This window comes from Nothobranchius furzeri, chromosome 5 (assembly GCF_043380555.1).
Source record: "Nothobranchius furzeri strain GRZ-AD chromosome 5, NfurGRZ-RIMD1, whole genome shotgun sequence".
NCBI lineage: Eukaryota > Metazoa > Chordata > Actinopteri > Cyprinodontiformes > Nothobranchiidae > Nothobranchius > Nothobranchius furzeri.
The window spans coordinates 31,511,567-31,531,508 of NC_091745.1; positions in this window are offsets into that span (position 1 = coordinate 31,511,567).

The window sequence follows — 19,942 nt, forward strand, 5'->3', positions numbered from 1 at the left end:
GATAGCACTTTCCTAAGGGGGTCAAACCATGTCCCAAAGGTCACCGGATCTGGTGTCAATTTAAAGAAGTAGTCCAGTTACACATTTGTGGGCTTATAACTTGGCTTCTGAATGTCCTAGAGAGATCAGGTTTGTTTTAGTGTACTCCAATCAACAGCCCCTACAACCACAAAAAGAAATGGAGTCATTAGCACTTATGGTTTGTAAATGGCACCCAGAATTATGTTGCACGAAGCACAATTTCACATCATTCTGGGTCCATTTGTGTGAAAACAAGGTCCAATCAGGCTGAAACGTTACAAGAAGGTAGAATCTATTGAGTTGGAAGTAATCTGAATGTTTCATGATTATCGCACATTCCTATATGGGGTAAAACCATGTCCCAAAGGTCACCGGGCCTGGTGTCACTTTAAAGAAGTAGTCCTGTTACACCTTTGTGGGCTTATAACTTGGCTTCTGAGTGTCCTAGAGAGGTCAGGTTTGTTTTAGTGTACTCCAATCAACAGCCCCTACAACCACAAAAAGGAATGGAGTCATTAGCACTTAGTGTTTGTAAATGGCACCCAGAATTATGTTGCACGAAGCACAATTTCACATCATTCTGGGTTCATTTGTGTGAAAACAAGGTCCAATCAGGCTGAAACGTTACAAGAAGGTAGAATCTATTGAGTTGTAAGTGATCTGAACGTTTCATGATGATAGCACTTTCCTAAGGGGGTAAAACCATGTCCCAAAGGTCACCGGATCTGGTGTCAATTTAAAGAAGTAGTCCAGTTACACATTTGTGGGCTTATAACTTGGCTTCTGAATGTCCTGGAGAGATCAGGTTTGTTTTAATGTACTCCAATCAACAGCCCCTACAACCACAAAAAGGAATGGAGTCATTAGCACTTATGGTTTGGAAATGGCAGCCAGAATTATGTTGCACGAAGCACAATTTCACATCATTCTGGGTCCATTTGTGTGAAAACAAGGTCCAATCAGGCTGAAACGTTACAAGAAGGTAGAATCTATTGAGTTGTAAGTGATCTGAACGTTTCATGATGATCGCACATTCTTATAGGGGTAAAACCATGTCCCAAAGGTCACCAGGCCTTGTGTCACTTTAAAAAAGTAGTCCAGTTACACCTTTGTGGGCTTATAACTTGGCTTCTGAATGTCCTAGAGAGGTCAGGTTTGTTTTAGTGTACTCCAATCAACAGCCCCTACAACCACAAAAAGAATGGAGTCATTAGCACTTATGGTTTGTAAATGGCACCCAGAATTATGTTGCACGAAGCACAATTTCACATCATTCTGGGTCCATTTGTGTGAAAACAAGGTCCAATCAGGCTGAAACGTTACAAGAAGGTAGAATCTATTCAGTTGTAAGTGATCTGAACGTTTCATGATGATCGCACATTCCTATAGGGGGTCAAACCATGTCCCAAAGGTCACCGGGCCTGGTGTCACTTTAACGAAGTAGTCCAGTTACACCGTTGTGGGCTTATAACTTGGCTTCTGAATATCCTAGAGAGGTCAGGTTTGTTTTAGAGTACTCCAATTAACAGCCCCCATTACCTTAAAAAGGAATGGAGTCATTAGCACTTATGGTTTTTAAATGGCACCCAGAATTATGATGCACGAAGCACAATTTCACATCATTCTGGGTTCATTTGTGTGAAAACAAGGTCCAATCAGGCTGAAACGTTACAGGAAGGTAGAATCTATTGAGTTGTAAGTGATCTGAACGTTTCATGATGATCGCACTTTCCTAAGGGGGTCAAACCATGTCCCAAAGGTCACCGGATCTGGTGTCAATTTAAAGAAGTAGTCCAGTTACACCTTTGTGGGCTTATAACTTGGCTTCTGAATATCCTAGAGAGGTCAGGTTTGTTTTAGTGTACTCCAATCAACAGCCCCTACAACCACAAAAAGGAATGGAGTCATTAGCACTTATGGTTTGTAAATGGCACCCAGAATTATGTTGCACGAAGCACAATTTCACATCATTCTGGGTCCATTTGTGTGAAAACAAGGTCCAATCAGGCTGAAACGTTACAAGAAGGTAGAATCTATTGAGTTGTAAGTGATCTGAACGTTTCATTATGATCGCACATTTCTATAGAGGGTCAAACCATGTCCCAAAGGTCACCGGGCCTGGTGTCACTTTAAAGAAGTAGTCCATTCACACCTTTGTGGGCTTATAACTTGGCTTCTGAATGTCCTAGAGAGGTCAGGTTTGTTTTAGAGTACTCCAATTAACAGCCCCCATTACCCCAAAAAGGAATGGAGTCATTAGCACTTATGGTTTGTAAATGGCACCCAGAATTATGTTGCACGAAGCACAATTTCACATCATTCTGGGTCCATTTGTGTGAAAACAAGGTCCAATCAGGCTGAAACATTACAAGAAGGTAGAATCAATTGAGTTGTAAGTGATCTGAACGTTTCAAGATGATCGCACATTCCAATAGGGGGTCAAACCATGTCCCAAAGGTCACCGGGCCTGGTGTCACTTTAAAGAAGTAGTCCATTCACACCTTTGTGGGCTTATAACTTGGCTTCTGAATGTCCTAGAGAGGTCAGGTTTGTTTTAGTGTACTCCAATTAACAGCCCCTACAACCACAAAAAGCAATGGAGTCATTAACACTTATGGTTTGTAAATGGCACCCAGAATTATGTTGCACGAAGCACAATTTCACATCATTCTTGGTCCATTTGTGTGAAAACAAGGTCCAATCAGGCTGAAACGTTACAAGAAGGTAGAATCTATTGAGTTGGAAGTGATCTGAATGTTTCATGATGATCGCACATTATTATATGGGGTCAAACCATGTCCCAAAGGTCACCGGGCCTGGTGTCACTTTAACGAAGTAGTCCATTTACACCTTTGTGGGCTTATAACTTGGCTTCTGAATATCCTAGAGAGGTCAGGTTTGTTTTAGAGTACTCCAATTAACAGCCCCCATTACCCCAAAAAGGAATGGAGTCATTAGCACTTATGGTTTTTAAATGGCACCCAGAATTATGATGCACGAAGCACAATTTCACATCATTCTGGGTTCATTTGTGTGAAAACAAGGTCCAATCAGGCTGAAACGTTACAGGAAGGTAGAATCTATTGAGTTGTAATGATCTGAACGTTTCATGATGATAGCACTTTCCTAAGGGGGTCAAACCATGTCCCAAAGGTCACCGGATCTGGTGTCAATTTAAAGAAGTAGTCCAGTTACACATTTGTGGGCTTATAACTTGGCTTCTGAATGTCCTAGAGAGATCAGGTTTGTTTTAGTGTACTCCAATCAACAGCCCCTACAACCACAAAAAGAAATGGAGTCATTAGCACTTATGGTTTGTAAATGGCACCCAGAATTATGTTGCACGAAGCACAATTTCACATCATTCTGGGTCCATTTGTGTGAAAACAAGGTCCAATCAGGCTGAAACGTTACAAGAAGGTAGAATCTATTGAGTTGGAAGTAATCTGAATGTTTCATGATTATCGCACATTCCTATATGGGGTAAAACCATGTCCCAAAGGTCACCGGGCCTGGTGTCACTTTAAAGAAGTAGTCCTGTTACACCTTTGTGGGCTTATAACTTGGCTTCTGAGTGTCCTAGAGAGGTCAGGTTTGTTTTAGTGTACTCCAATCAACAGCCCCTACAACCACAAAAAGGAATGGAGTCATTAGCACTTAGTGTTTGTAAATGGCACCCAGAATTATGTTGCACGAAGCACAATTTCACATCATTCTGGGTTCATTTGTGTGAAAACAAGGTCCAATCAGGCTGAAACGTTACAAGAAGGTAGAATCTATTGAGTTGTAAGTGATCTGAACGTTTCATGATGATAGCACTTTCCTAAGGGGGTAAAACCATGTCCCAAAGGTCACCGGATCTGGTGTCAATTTAAAGAAGTAGTCCAGTTACACATTTGTGGGCTTATAACTTGGCTTCTGAATGTCCTGGAGAGATCAGGTTTGTTTTAATGTACTCCAATCAACAGCCCCTACAACCACAAAAAGGAATGGAGTCATTAGCACTTATGGTTTGGAAATGGCAGCCAGAATTATGTTGCACGAAGCACAATTTCACATCATTCTGGGTCCATTTGTGTGAAAACAAGGTCCAATCAGGCTGAAACGTTACAAGAAGGTAGAATCTATTGAGTTGTAAGTGATCTGAACGTTTCATGATGATCGCACATTCTTATAGGGGTAAAACCATGTCCCAAAGGTCACCAGGCCTTGTGTCACTTTAAAAAAGTAGTCCAGTTACACCTTTGTGGGCTTATAACTTGGCTTCTGAATGTCCTAGAGAGGTCAGGTTTGTTTTAGTGTACTCCAATCAACAGCCCCTACAACCACAAAAAGAATGGAGTCATTAGCACTTATGGTTTGTAAATGGCACCCAGAATTATGTTGCACGAAGCACAATTTCACATCATTCTGGGTCCATTTGTGTGAAAACAAGGTCCAATCAGGCTGAAACGTTACAAGAAGGTAGAATCTATTCAGTTGTAAGTGATCTGAACGTTTCATGATGATCGCACATTCCTATAGGGGGTCAAACCATGTCCCAAAGGTCACCGGGCCTGGTGTCACTTTAACGAAGTAGTCCAGTTACACCGTTGTGGGCTTATAACTTGGCTTCTGAATATCCTAGAGAGGTCAGGTTTGTTTTAGAGTACTCCAATTAACAGCCCCCATTACCTTAAAAAGGAATGGAGTCATTAGCACTTATGGTTTTTAAATGGCACCCAGAATTATGATGCACGAAGCACAATTTCACATCATTCTGGGTTCATTTGTGTGAAAACAAGGTCCAATCAGGCTGAAACGTTACAGGAAGGTAGAATCTATTGAGTTGTAAGTGATCTGAACGTTTCATGATGATCGCACTTTCCTAAGGGGGTCAAACCATGTCCCAAAGGTCACCGGATCTGGTGTCAATTTAAAGAAGTAGTCCAGTTACACCTTTGTGGGCTTATAACTTGGCTTCTGAATATCCTAGAGAGGTCAGGTTTGTTTTAGTGTACTCCAATCAACAGCCCCTACAACCACAAAAAGGAATGGAGTCATTAGCACTTATGGTTTGTAAATGGCACCCAGAATTATGTTGCACGAAGCACAATTTCACATCATTCTGGGTCCATTTGTGTGAAAACAAGGTCCAATCAGGCTGAAACGTTACAAGAAGGTAGAATCTATTGAGTTGTAAGTGATCTGAACGTTTCATTATGATCGCACATTTCTATAGAGGGTCAAACCATGTCCCAAAGGTCACCGGGCCTGGTGTCACTTTAAAGAAGTAGTCCATTCACACCTTTGTGGGCTTATAACTTGGCTTCTGAATGTCCTAGAGAGGTCAGGTTTGTTTTAGAGTACTCCAATTAACAGCCCCCATTACCCCAAAAAGGAATGGAGTCATTAGCACTTATGGTTTGTAAATGGCACCCAGAATTATGTTGCACGAAGCACAATTTCACATCATTCTGGGTCCATTTGTGTGAAAACAAGGTCCAATCAGGCTGAAACATTACAAGAAGGTAGAATCAATTGAGTTGTAAGTGATCTGAACGTTTCATGATGATCGCACATTCCAATAGGGGGTCAAACCATGTCCCAAAGGTCACCGGGCCTGGTGTCACTTTAAAGAAGTAGTCCAGTTACACCTTTGTGGGCTTATAACTTGGCTTCTGAATGTCCTAGAGAGGTCAGGTTTGTTTTAGTGTACTCCAATTAACAGCCCCTACAACCACAAAAAGCAATGGAGTCATTAACACTTATGGTTTGTAAATGGCACCCAGAATTATGTTGCACGAAGCACAATTTCACATCATTCTTGGTCCATTTGTGTGAAAACAAGGTCCAATCAGGCTGAAACGTTACAAGAAGGTAGAATCTATTGAGTTGGAAGTGATCTGAATGTTTCATGATGATCGCACATTATTATATGGGGTAAAACCATGTCCCAAAGGTCACCGGGCCTGGTGTCACTTTAAAGAAGTAGTCCAGTTACACCTTTGTGGGCTTATAACTTGGCTTCTGAATGTCCTAGAGAGGTCAGGTTTGTTTTAGTGTACTCCAATCAACAGCCCCTACAACCACAAAAAGGAATGGAGTCATTAGCACTTATGGTTTGTAAATGGCACCCAGAATTATGTTGCACGAAGCACAATTTCACATCATTCTGGGTCCATTTGTGTGAAAACAAGGTCCAATCAGGCTGAAACGTTACAAGAAGGTAGAATCTATTGAGTTGTAAGTGATCTGAACAGTTCATGATGATCGCACATTCCTATAGGGGGTCAAACCATGTCCCAAAGGTCACCGGGCCTGGTGTCACTTTAAAGAAGTAGTCCAGTTACACCTTTGTGGGCTTATAACTTGGCTTCTGAATGTCCTAGAGAGGTCAGGTTTGTTTTAGTGTACTCCAATCAACAGCCCCTACAACCACAAAAAGGAATGGAGTCATTAGCAATTATGGTTTGTAAATGGCACCGAGAATTATGTTGCACGAAGCACAATTTCACATCATTCTGGGTCCATTTGTGTGAAAACAAGGTCCAATCAGGCTGAAACGTTACAAGAAGGTAGAATCAATTGAGTTGTAAGTGATCTGAACGTTTCATGATGATCGCACATTTCTATAGGGGGTCAAACCATGTCCCAAAGGTCACCGGGTCTGGTGTCACTTTAAAGAAGTAGTCCAGTTACACCTTTGTGGGCTTATAACTTGGCTTCTGAATGTCCTAGAGAGGTCAGGTTTGTTTTAGTGTACTCCAATTAACAGCCCCTACAACCACAAAAAGGAATGGAGTCATTACCACTTATGGTTTGTAAATGGCACCCAGAATTATGTTGCACGAAGCACAATTTCACATCATTCTGGGTCCATTTGTGTGAAAACAAGGTCCAATCAGGCTGAAACGTTACAAGAAGGTAGAATCTATTGAGTTGGAAGTGATCTGAATGTTTCATGATGATCGCACATTATTATATGGGGTAAAACCATGTCCCAAAGGTCACCGGGCCTGGTGTCACTTTAAAGAAGTAGTCCAGTTACACCTTTGTGGGCTTATAACTTGGCTTCTGAATGTCCTAGAGAGGTCAGGTTTGTTTTAGTGTACTCCAATCAACAGCCCCTACAACCACAAAAAGGAATGGAGTCATTAGCACTTATGGTTTGTAAATGGCACCCAGAATTATGTTGCACGAAGCACAATTTCACATCATTCTGGGTCCATTTGTGTGAAAACAAGGTCCAATCAGGCTGAAACGTTACAAGAAGGTAGAATCTATTGAGTTGTAAGTGATCTGAACGTTTCATGATGATCGCACATTCCTATAGAGGGTCAAACCGTGTCCCAAAGGTCACCGGTCCTGGTGTCACTTTAAAGAAGTAGTCCAGTCACACCTTTGTGGGCTTATAACTTGGCTTCTGAATGTCCTAGAGAGGTCAGGTTTGTTTTAGAGTACTCCAATTAACAGCCCCCATTACCCCAAAAAGGAATGGAGTCATTAGCACTTATGGTTTTTAAATGGCACCCAGAATTATGTTGCACGAAGCACAATTTCACATCATTCTGGGTTCATTTGTGTGAAAACAAGGTCCAATCAGGCTGAAACGTTACAGGAAGGTAGAATCTATTGAGTTGTAAGTGATCTGAACGTTTCATGATGATAGCACTTTCCTAAGGGGGTCAAACCATGTCCCAAAGGTCACCGGATCTGGTGTCAATTTAAAGAAGTAGTCCAGTTACACATTTGTGGGCTTATAACTTGGCTTCTGAATGTCCTAGAGAGATCAGGTTTGTTTTAGTGTACTCCAATCAACAGCCCCTACAACCACAAAAAGAAATGGAGTCATTAGCACTTATGGTTTGTAAATGGCACCCAGAATTATGTTGCACGAAGCACAATTTCACATCATTCTGGGTCCATTTGTGTGAAAACAAGGTCCAATCAGGCTGAAACGTTACAAGAAGGTAGAATCAATTGCGTTGTAAGTGATCTGAACGTTTCATGATGATCGCACATTCCTATAGGGGGTCAAACCATGTCCCAAAGGTCACCGGGCCTGGTGTCACTTTAAAGAAGTAGTCCAATTACACCTTTGTGGGCTTATAACTTGGCTTGTGAATGTCCTAGAGAGGTCAGGTTTGTTCTAGTGTACTCCAATCAACAGCCCCTACAACCACAAAAAGGAATGGCGTCATTAACACTTATGGTTTGTAAATGGCACCCAGAATTATGTTGCACGAAGCACAATTTCACATAATTCTGGGTCCATTTGTGTGAAAACAAGGTCCAATCAGGCTGAAACGTTACAGGAAGGTAGAATCTATTGAGTTGGAAGTGATCTGAATGTTTCATGATGATCGCACATTCCTATATGGGGTAAAACCATGTCCCAATGGTCACCGGGCCTGGTGTCACTTTAAAGAAGTAGTCCAGTTACACCTTTGTGGGCTTATAACTTGGCTTCTGAATGTCCTAGAGAGGTCAGGTTTGTTTTAGTGTACTCCAATCAACAGCCCCTATAACACAAAAAGGAATGGAGTCATTAGCACTTATGGTTTGTAAATGGCACCCAGAATTATGTTGCACGAAGCACAATTTCACATAATTCTGGGTCAATTTGTGTGAAAACAAGGTCCAATCAGGCTGAAACGTTACAGGAAGGTAGAATCTATTGAGTTGGAAGTGATCTGAATGTTTCATGATGATCGCACATTCCTATAGGGGGTCAAACCATGTCCCAAAGGTCACCGGGCCTGGTGTCACTTTAAAGAAGTAGTCCAGTTACACCTTTGTGGGCTTATAACTTGGCTTCTGAATGTCCTAGAGAGGTCAGGTTTGTTTTAGTGTACTCCAATCAACAGCCCCTACAACCACAAAAAGGAATGGAGTCATTAGCACTTAGTGTTTGTAAATGGCACCCAGAATTATGTTGCACGAAGCACAATTTCACATCATTCTGGGTTCATTTGTGTGAAAACAAGGTCCAATCAGGCTGAAACGTTACAAGAAGGTAGAATCTATTGAGTTGTAAGTGATCTGAACGTTTCATGATGATAGCACTTTCCTAAGGGGGTAAAACCATGTCCCAAAGGTCACCGGATCTGGTGTCAATTTAAAGAAGTAGTCCAGTTACACATTTGTGGGCTTATAACTTGGCTTCTGAATGTCCTGGAGAGATCAGGTTTGTTTTAATGTACTCCAATCAACAGCCCCTACAACCACAAAAAGGAATGGAGTCATTAGCACTTATGGTTTGTAAATGGCACCCAGAATTATGTTGCACGAAGCACAATTTCACATCATTCTGGGTCCATTTGTGTGAAAACAAGGTCCAATCAGGCTGGAATGTTACAAGAAGGTAGAATCTATTGAGTTGTAAGTGATCTGAACGTTTCATGATGATCGCACATTCCTATAGGGGGTCAAACCATGTCCCAAAGGTCACCGGGCCTGGTGTCACTTTAAAGAAGTAGTCCAGTTACACATTTGTGGGCTTATAACTTGGCTTTTGAATATCCTAGAGAGGTCAGGGTTCTTTTAGAGTACTCCAATTAACAGCCCCCATTACCTAAAAAAGGAATGGATTCATTAGCACTTATGGTTTTTAAATGGCACCCAGAATTATGTTGCACGAAGCACAATTTCACATCATTCTGGGTTCATTTGTGTGAAAACAAGGTCCAATCAGGCTGAAACGTTACAGGAAGGTAAAATCTATTGAGTTGTAAGTGATCTGAATGTTTCATGATGATAGCACGTTCCTAAGGGGGTCAAACCATGTTCCAAAGGTCACCGGATCTGGTGTCAATTTAAAGAAGTAGTCCAGTTACACATTTGTGGGCTTAGAACTTGGCTTCTGAATGTCCTAGAGAGATCAGGTTTGTTTTAGTGTACTCCAATCAACAGCCCCTACAACCACAAAAAGGAATTGAGTCATTAGCACTTATGGTTTGGAAATGGCAGCCTGAATTATGTTGCACGAAGCACAATTTCACATCATTCTGGGTCCATTTGTGTGAAAACAAGGTCCAATCAGGCTGAAACGTTACAAGAAGGTAGAATCTATTGAGTTGTAAGTGATCTGAACGTTTCATGATGATCGCACATTCTTATAGGGGTAAAACCATGTCCCAAAGGTCACCAGGCCTTGTGTCACTTTAAAAAAGTAGTCCAGTTACACCTTTGTGGGCTTATAACTTGGCTTCTGAATGTCCTAGAGAGGTCAGGTTTGTTTTAGTGTACTCCAATCAACAGCCCCTACAACCACAAAAAAGAATGGAGTCATTAGCACTTATGGTTTGTAAATGGCACCCAGAATTATGTTGCACGAAGCACAATTTCACATCATTCTGGGTCCATTTGTGTGAAAACAAGGTCCAATCAGGCTGAAACGTTACAAGAAGGTAGAATCTATTGAGTTGTAAGTGATCTGAACGTTTCATGATGATCGCACATTCCTATAGGGGGTCAAACCATGTCCCAAAGGTCACCGGGCCTGGTGTCACTTTAACGAAGTAGTCCAGTTACACCTTTGTGGGCTTATAACTTGGCTTCTGAATATCCTAGAGAGGTCAGGTTTGTTTTAGAGTACTCCAATTAACAGCCCCCATTACCCCAAAAAGGAATGGAGTCATTAGCACTTATGGTTTTTAAATGGCACCCAGAATTATGATGCACGAAGCACAATTTCACATCATTCTGGGTTCATTTGTGTGAAAACAAGGTCCAATCAGGCTGAAACGTTACAGGAAGGTAGAATCTATTGAGTTGTAAGTGATCTGAACGTTTCATGATGATCGCACTTTCCTAAGGGGGTCAAACCATGTCCCAAAGGTCACCGGATCTGGTGTCAATTTAAAGAAGTAGTCCAGTTACACCTTTGTGGGCTTATAACTTGGCTTCTGAATATCCTAGAGAGGTCAGGTTTGTTTTAGTGTACTCCAATCAACAGCCCCTACAACCACAAAAAGGAATGGAGTCATTAGCACTTATGGTTTGTAAATGGCACCCAGAATTATGTTACACGAAGCACAATTTCACATCATTCTGGGTCCATTTGTGTGAAAACAAGGTCCAATCAGGCTGAAACGTTACAAGAAGGTAGAATCTATTGAGTTGTAAGTGATCTGAACATTTCATGATGATCGCACATTTCTATAGAGGGTCAAACCATGTCCCAAAGGTCACCGGGCCTGGTGTCACTTTAAAGAAGTAGTCCATTCAAACCTTTGTGGGCTTATAACTTGGCTTCTGAATGTCCTAGAGAGGTCAGGTTTGTTTTAGAGTACTCCAATTAACAGCCCCCATTACCCCAAAAAGGAATGGAGTCATTAGCACTTATGGTTTTTAAATGGCACCCAGAATTATGTTGCACGAAGCACAATTTCACATCATTCTGGGTTCATTTGTGTGAAAACAAGGTCCTATCAGGCTGAAACGTTACAGGAAGGTAGAATCTATTGAGTTGTAAGTGATCTGAACGTTTCATGATGATAGCACTTTCCTAAGGGGGTCAAACCATGTCCCAAAGGTCACCGGATCTGGTGTCAATTTAAAGAAGTAATCCATTCACACCTTTGTTGGCTTATAACTTGGCTTCTGAATGTCCTAGAGAGATCAGGTTTGTTTTAGTGTACTCCAATCAACAGCCCCTACAACCACAAAAAGAAATGGAGTCATTAGCACTTATGGTTTGTAAATTGCACCCAGAATTATGTTGCACGAAGCACAATTTCACATCATTCTGGGTCCATTTGTGTGAAAACAAGGTCCAATCAGGCTGAAACATTACAAGAAGGTAGAATCAATTGAGTTGTAAGTGATCTGAACGTTTCATGATGATCGCACATTCCAATAGGGGGTCAAACCATGTCCCAAAGGTCACCGGGCCTGGTGTCACTTTAAAGAAGTAGTCCAGTTACACCTTTGTGGGCTTATAACTTGGCTTCTGAATGTCCTAGAGAGGTCAGGTTTGTTTTAGTGTACTCCAATTAACAGCCCCTACAACCACAAAAAGGAATGGAGTCATTAACACTTATGGTTTGTAAATGGCACCCAGAATTATGTTGCACGAAGCACAATTTCACATCATTCTGGGTCCATTTGTGTGAAAACAAGGTCCAATCAGGCTGAAACGTTACAAGAAGGTAGAATCTATTGAGTTGGAAGTGATCTGAATGTTTCATGATGATCGCACATTATTATATGGGGTAAAACCATGTCCCAAAGGTCACCGGGCCTGGTGTCACTTTAAAGAAGTAGTCCAGTTACACCTTTGTGGGCTTATAACTTGGCTTCTGAATGTCCTAGAGAGGTCAGGTTTGTTTTAGTGTACTCAAATCAACAGCCCCTACAACCACAAAAAGGAATGGAGTCATTAGCACTTATGGTTTGTAAATGGCACCCAGAATTATGTTGCACGAAGCACAATTTCACATCATTCTGGGTCCATTTGTGTGAAAAAAAGGTCCAATCAGGCTGAAACGTTACAAGAAGGTAGAATCTATTGAGTTGTAAGTGATCTGAACGTTTCATGATGATCGCACATTCCTATAGGGGGTCAAACCATGTCCCAAAGGTCACCGGGCCTGGTGTCACTTTAAAGAAGTAGTCCAGTTACACCTTTGTGGGCTTATAACTTGGCTTCTGAATGTCCTAGAGAGGTCAGGTTTGTTTTAGTGTACTCCAATCAACAGCCCCTACAACCACAAAAAGGAATGGAGTCATTAGCACTTATGGTTTGTAAATGGCACCGAGAATTATGTTGCACGAAGCACAATTTCACATCATTCTGGGTCCATTTGTGTGAAAACAAGGTCCAATCAGGCTGAAACGTTACAAGAAGGTAGAATCTATTGAGTTGTAAGTGATCTGAACGTTTCATGATGATCGCACATTCCTATAGAGGGTCAAACCGTGTCCCAAAGGTCACCGGTCCTGGTGTCACTTTAAAGAAGTATTCCAGTCACACCTTTGTGGGCTTATAACTTGGCTTCTGAATGTCCTAGAGAGGTCAGGTTTGTTTTAGAGTACTCCAATTAACAGCCCCCATTACCCCAAAAAGGAATGGAGTCATTAGCACTTATGGTTTTTAAATGGCACCCAGAATTATGTTGCACGAAGCACAATTTCACATCATTCTGGGTTCATTTGTGTGAAAACAAGGTCCAATCAGGCTGAAACGTTACAGGAAGGTAGAATCTATTGAGTTGTAAGTGAGCTGAACGTTTCATGATGATAGCACTTTCCTAAGGGGGTCAAACCATGTCCCAAAGGTCACCGGATCTGGTGTCAATTTAAAGAAGTAGTCCAGTTACACATTTGTGGGCTTATAACTTGGCTTCTGAATGTCCTAGAGAGATCAGGTTTGTTTTAGTGTACTCCAATCAACAGCCCCTTCAACCACAAAAAGAAATGGAGTCATTAGCACTTATGGTTTGTAAATGGCACCCAGAATTATGTTGCACGAAGCACAATTTCACATCATTCTGGGTCCATTTGTGTGAAAACAAGGTCCAATCAGGCTGAAACGTTACAAGAAGGTAGAATCAATTGCGTTGTAAGTGATCTGAACGTTTCATGATGATCGCACATTCCTATACGGGGTCAAACCATGTCCCAAAGGTCACCGGGCCTGGTGTCACTTTAAAGAAGTAGTCCAATTACACCTTTGTGGGCTTATAACTTGGCTTGTGAATGTCCTAGAGAGGTCAGGTTTGTTCTAGTGTACTCCAATCAACAGCCCCTACAACCACAAAAAGGAATGGAGTCATTAACACTTATGGTTTGTAAATGGCACCCAGAATTATGTTGCACGAAGCACAATTTCACATAATTCTGGGTCCATTTGTGTGAAAACAAGGTCCAATCAGGCTGAAACGTTACAGGAAGGTAGAATCTATTGAGTTGGAAGTGATCTGAATGTTTCATGATGATCGCACATTCCTATATGGGGTAAAACCATGTCCCAAAGGTCACCGGGCCTGGTGTCACTTTAAAGAAGTAGTCCAGTTACACCTTTGTGGGCTTATAACTTGGCTTCTGAATGTCCTAGAGAGGTCAGGTTTGTTTTAGTGTACTCCAATCAACAGCCCCTACAACCACAAAAAGGAATGGAGTCATTAGCACTTATGGTTTGTAAATGGCACCCAGAATTATGTTGCACGAAGCACAATTTCACATAATTCTGGGTCCATTTGTGTGAAAACAAGGTCCAATCAGGCTGAAACGTTACAGGAAGGTAGAATCTATTGAGTTGGAAGTGATCTGAATGTTTCATGATGATCGCACATTCCTATAGGGGGTCAAACCATGTCCCAAAGGTTACCGGGCCTGGTGTCACTTTAAAGAAGTAGTCCAGTTACACCTTTGTGGGCTTATAACTTGGCTTCTGAATGTCCTAGAGAGGTCAGGTTTGTTTTAGTGTACTCCAATCAACAGCCCCTACAACCACAAAAAGGAATGGAGTCATTAGCACTTATGGTTTGGAAATGGCAGCTAGAATTATGTTGCACGAAGCACAATTTCACATCATTCTGGGTCCATTTGTGTGAAAACCAGGTCCAATCAGGCTGAAACGTTACAAGAAGGTAGAATCTATTGAGTTGTAAGTGATCTGAACGTTTCATGATGATCACACATTCCTATAGGGGGTCAAACCATGTCCCAAAGGTCACCGGGCCTGGTGTCACTTTAACGAAGTAGTCCAGTTACACCTTTGTGGTTTTATAACTTGGCTTCTGAATATCCTAGAGAGGTCAGGTTTGTTTTAGAGTACTCCAATTAACAGCCCCCATTACCCCAAAAAGGAATGGAGTCATTAGCACTTATGGTTTTTAAATGGCACCCAGAATTATGATGCACGAAGCACAATTTCATATCATTCTGGGTTCATTTGTGTGAAAACAAGGTCCAATCAGGCTGAAACGTTACAGGAAGGTAGAATATATTGAGTTGTAAGTGATCTGAACGTTTCATGATGATAGCACTTTCCTAAGGGGGTCAAACCATGTCCCAAAGGTCACCGGATCTGGTGTCAATTTAAAGAAGTAGTCCAGTTACACATTTGTGGGCTTATAACTTGTCTTCTGAATGTCCTAGAGAGATCAGGTTTGTTTTAGTGTACTCCAATCAACAGCCCCTACAACCACAAAAAGAAATGGAGTCATTAGCACTTATGGTTTGTAAATGGCACCCAGAATTATGTTGCACGAAGCACAATTTCACATAATTCTTGGTCCATTTGTGTGAAAACAAGGTCCAATCAGGCTGAAACGTTACAAGAAGGTAGAATCTATTGAGTTGGAAGTGATCTGAATGTTTCATGATGATCGCACATTCCTATATGGGGTAAAACCATGTCCCAAAGGTCACCGGGCCTGGTGTCACTTTAAAGAAGTAGTCCAGTTACACCTTTGTGGGCTTATAACTTGGCTTCTGAATGTCCTAGAGAGGTCAGGTTTGTTTTAGTGTACTCCAATCAACAGCCCCTACAACCACAAAAAGGAATGGAGTCATTAGCACTTATGGTTTGTAAATGGCACCCAGAATTATGTTGCACGAAGCACAATTTCACATCATTCTGGGTTCATTTGTGTGAAAACAAGGTCCAATCAGGCTGAAACGTTACAAGAAGGTAGAATCTATTGAGTTGTAAGTGATCTGAACGTTTCATGATGATAGCACTTTCCTAAAGGGGTCAAACCATGTCCCAAAGGTCACTGGATCTGCTGTCAATTTAAAGAAGTAGTCCAGTTACACATTTGTGGGCTTATAACTTGGCTTCTGAATGTCCTAGAGAGATCAGGTTTGTTTTAATGTACTCCAATCAACAGCCCCTACAACCGCAAAAAGGAATGGAGTCATTAGCACTTATGGTTTGTAAATGGCACCCAGAATTATGTTGCACGAAGCACAATTTCACATCATTCTGGGTCCATTTGTGTGAAAACAAGGTCCAATCAGGCTGAAACGTTACAAGAAGGTAGAATCTATTGAGTTGTAAGTGATCTGAACGTTTCATGATGATCGCACATTCCTATAGGGGGTCAAACCATGTCCCAAAGGTCACCGGGCCTGGTGTCACTTTAAAGAAGTAGTCCAGTTACACATTTGTGGGCTTATAACTTGGCTTTTGAATATCCTAGAGAGGTCAGGGTTCTTTTAGAGTACTCCAATTAACAGCCCCCATTACCTAAAAAAGGAATGGAGTCATTAGCACTTATGGTTTTTAAATGGCACCCAGAATTATGTTGCACGAAGCACAATTTCACATCATTCTGGGTTCATTTGTGTGAAAACAAGGTCCAATCAGGCTGAAATGTTACAGGAAGGTAGAATCTATTGAGTTGTAAGTGATCTGAATGTTTCATGATGATAGCACTTTCCTAAGGGGGTCAAACCATGTTCCAAAGGTCACCGGATCTGGTGTCAATTTAAAGAAGTACTCCAGTTACACATTTGTGGGCTTATAACTTGGCTTCTGAATGTCCTAGATAGATCAGGTTTGTTTTAGTGTACTCCAATCAACAGCCCCTACAACCACAAAAAGGAATGGAGTCATTAGCACTTATTGGTTGGAAATGGCAGCTAGAATTATGTTGCACGAAGCACAATTTCACATCATTCTGGGTCCATTTGTGTGAAAACAAGGTCCAATCAGGCTGAAACGTTACAAGAAGGTAGAATCTATTGAGTTGTAAGTGATCTGAACGTTTCATGATGATCGCACATTCCTATAGGGGGTCAAACCATGTCCCAAAGGTCACCGGGCCTGGTGTCACTTTAACGAAGTAGTCCAGTTACACCTTTGTGGGCTTATAACTTGGCTTCTGAATGTCCTAGAGAGATCAGGTTTGTTTTAGTGTACTCCAATCAACAGCCCCCATTACCCCAAAAAGGAATGGAGTCATTAGCACTTATGGTTTTTAAATGGCACCCAGAATTATGATGCACGAAGCACAATTTCATATCATTCTGGGTTCATTTGTGTGAAAACAAGGTCCAATCAGGCTGAAACGTTACAGGAAGGTAGAATATATTGAGTTGTAAGTGATCTGAACGTTTCATGATGATAGCACTTTCCTAAGGGGGTCAAACCATGTCCCAAAGGTCACCGGATCTGGTGTCAATTTAAAGAAGTAGTCCAGTTACACATTTGTGGGCTTATAACTTGGCTTTTGAATATCCTAGAGAGGTCAGGGTTATTTTAGAGTACTCCAATTAACAGCCCCCATTACCTAAAAAAGGAATGGAGTCATTAGCACTTATGGTTTTTAAATGGCACCCAGAATTATGTTGCACGAAGCACAATTTCACATTATTCTGGGTTCATTTGTGTGAAAACAAGGTCCAATCAGGCTGAAATGTTACAGGAAGGTAGAATCTATTGAGTTGTAAGTGATCTGAATGTTTCATGATGATAGCACTTTCCTAAGGGGGTCAAACCATGTTCCAAAGGTCACCGGATCTGGTGTCAATTTAAAGAAGTAGTCCAGTTACACATTTGTGGGCTTATAACTTGGCTTCTGAATGTCCTAGAGAGATCAGGTTTGTTTAAGTGTACTCCAATCAACAGCCCCTACAAGCACAAAAAGGAATGGAGTCATTAGCACTTATGGTTTGGAAATGGCAGCTAGAATTATGTTGCACGAAGCACAATTTCACATCATTCTGGGTCCATTTGTGTGAAAACAAGGTCCAATCAGGCTGAAACGTTACAAGAAGGTAGAATCTATTGAGTTGTAAGTGATCTGAACGTTTCATGATGATCGCACATTCCTATAGGGGGTCAAACCATGTCCCAAAGGTCACCGGGCCTGATGTCACTTTAACGAAGTAGTCCAGTTACACCTTTGTGGGTTTATAACTTGGCTTCTGAATATCCTAGAGAGGTCAGGTTTGTTTTAGAGTACTCCAATTAACAGCCCTCATTACACCAAAAAGGAATGGAGTCATTAGCACTTATGGTTTTTAAATGGCACCCAGAATTATGATGCACGAAGCACAATTTCATATCATTCTGGGTTCATTTGTGTGAAAACAAGGTCCAATCAGGCTGAAACGTTACAGGAAGGTAGAATATATTGAGTTGTAAGTGATCTGAACGTTTCATGATGATAGCACTTTCCTAAGGGGGTCAAACCATGTCCCAAAGGTCACCGGATCTGGTGTCAATTTAAAGAAGTAGTCCAGTTACACATTTGTGGGCTTATAACTTGGCTTCTGAATGTCCTAGAGAGATCAGGTTTGTTTTAGTGTACTCCAATCAACAGCCCCTACAACCACAAAAAGAAATGGAGTCATTAGCACTTATGGTTTGTAAATGGCACCCAGAATTATGTTGCACGAAGCACAATTTCACATCATTCTGGGTCCATTTGTGTGAAAACAAGGTCCAATCAGGCTGAAACGTTACAAGAAGGTAGAATCTATTGAGTTGGAAGTGATCTGAATGTTTCATGATGATCGCACATTCCTATATGGGGTAAAACCATGTCCCAAAGGTCACCGGGCCTGGTGTCACTTTAAAGAAGTAGTCCAGTTACACCTTTGTGGGCTTATAACTTGGCTTCTGAATGTCCTAGAGAGGTCAGGTTTGTTTTAGTGTACTCCAATCAACAGCCCCTACAACCACAAAAAGGAATGGAGTCATTAGCACTTATGGTTTGTAAATGGCACCCAGAATTATGTTGCACGAAGCACAATTTCACATCATTCTGGGTCCATTTTTGTGAAAACAAGGTCCAATCAGGCTGAAACGTTACAAAAAGGTAATATCTATTGAGTTGTAAGTGATCTGAATGTTTCATGATGATCGCACTTTCCTAAGGGGGTCAAACCATGTCCCAAAGGTCACCGGATCTGGTGTCAATTTTAAGAAGTAGTCCAGTTACACATTTGTGGGCTTATAACTTGGCTTTTGAATATCCTAGAGAGGTCAGGGTTATTTTAGAGTACTCTAATTAACAGCCCCCATTACCTAAAAAAGGAATGGAGTCATTAGCACTTATGGTTTTTAAATGGCACCCAGAATTATGTTGCACGAAGCACAATTTCACATTATTCTGGGTTCATTTGTGTGAAAACAAGGTCCAATCAGGCTGAAATGTTACAGGAAGGTAGAATCTATTGAGTTGTAAGTGATCTGAATGTGTCATGATGATAGCACTTTCCTAAGGGGGTCAAACCATGTTCCAAAGGTCACCGGATCTGGTGTCAATTTAAAGAAGTAGTCCAGTTACACATTTGTGGATTATAACTTGGCTTCTGAATGTCCTAGAGAGATCAGGTTTGTTTAAGTGTACTCCAATCAACAGCCCCTACAAGCACAAAAAGGAATGGAGTCATTAGCACTTATGGTTTGGAAATGGCAGCTAGAATTATGTTGCACGAAGCACAATTTCACATCATTCTGGGTCCATTTGTGTGAAAACAAGGTCCAATCAGGCTGAAACGTTACAAGAAGGTAGAATCTATTGAGTTGTAAGTGATCTGAACGTTTCATGATGATCGCACATTCCTATAGGGGGTCAAACCATGTCCCAAAGGTCACCGGGCCTGATGTCACTTTAATGAAGTAGTCCAGTTACACCTTTGTGGGTTTATAACTTGGCTTCTGAACATCCTAGAGAGGTCAGGTTTGTTTTAGAGTACTCCAATTAACAGCCCTCATTACACCAAAAAGGAATGGAGTCATTAGCACTTATGGTTTTTAAATGGCACCCAGAATTATGATGCACGAAGCACAATTTCATATCATTCTGGGTTCATTTGTGTGAAAACAAGGTCCAATCAGGCTGAAACGTTACAGGAAGGTAGAATATATTGAGTTGTAAGTGATCTGAACGTTTCATGATGATAGCACTTTCCTAAGGGGGTCAAACCATGTCCCAAAGGTCACCGGATCTGGTGTCAATTTAAAGAAGTAGTCCAG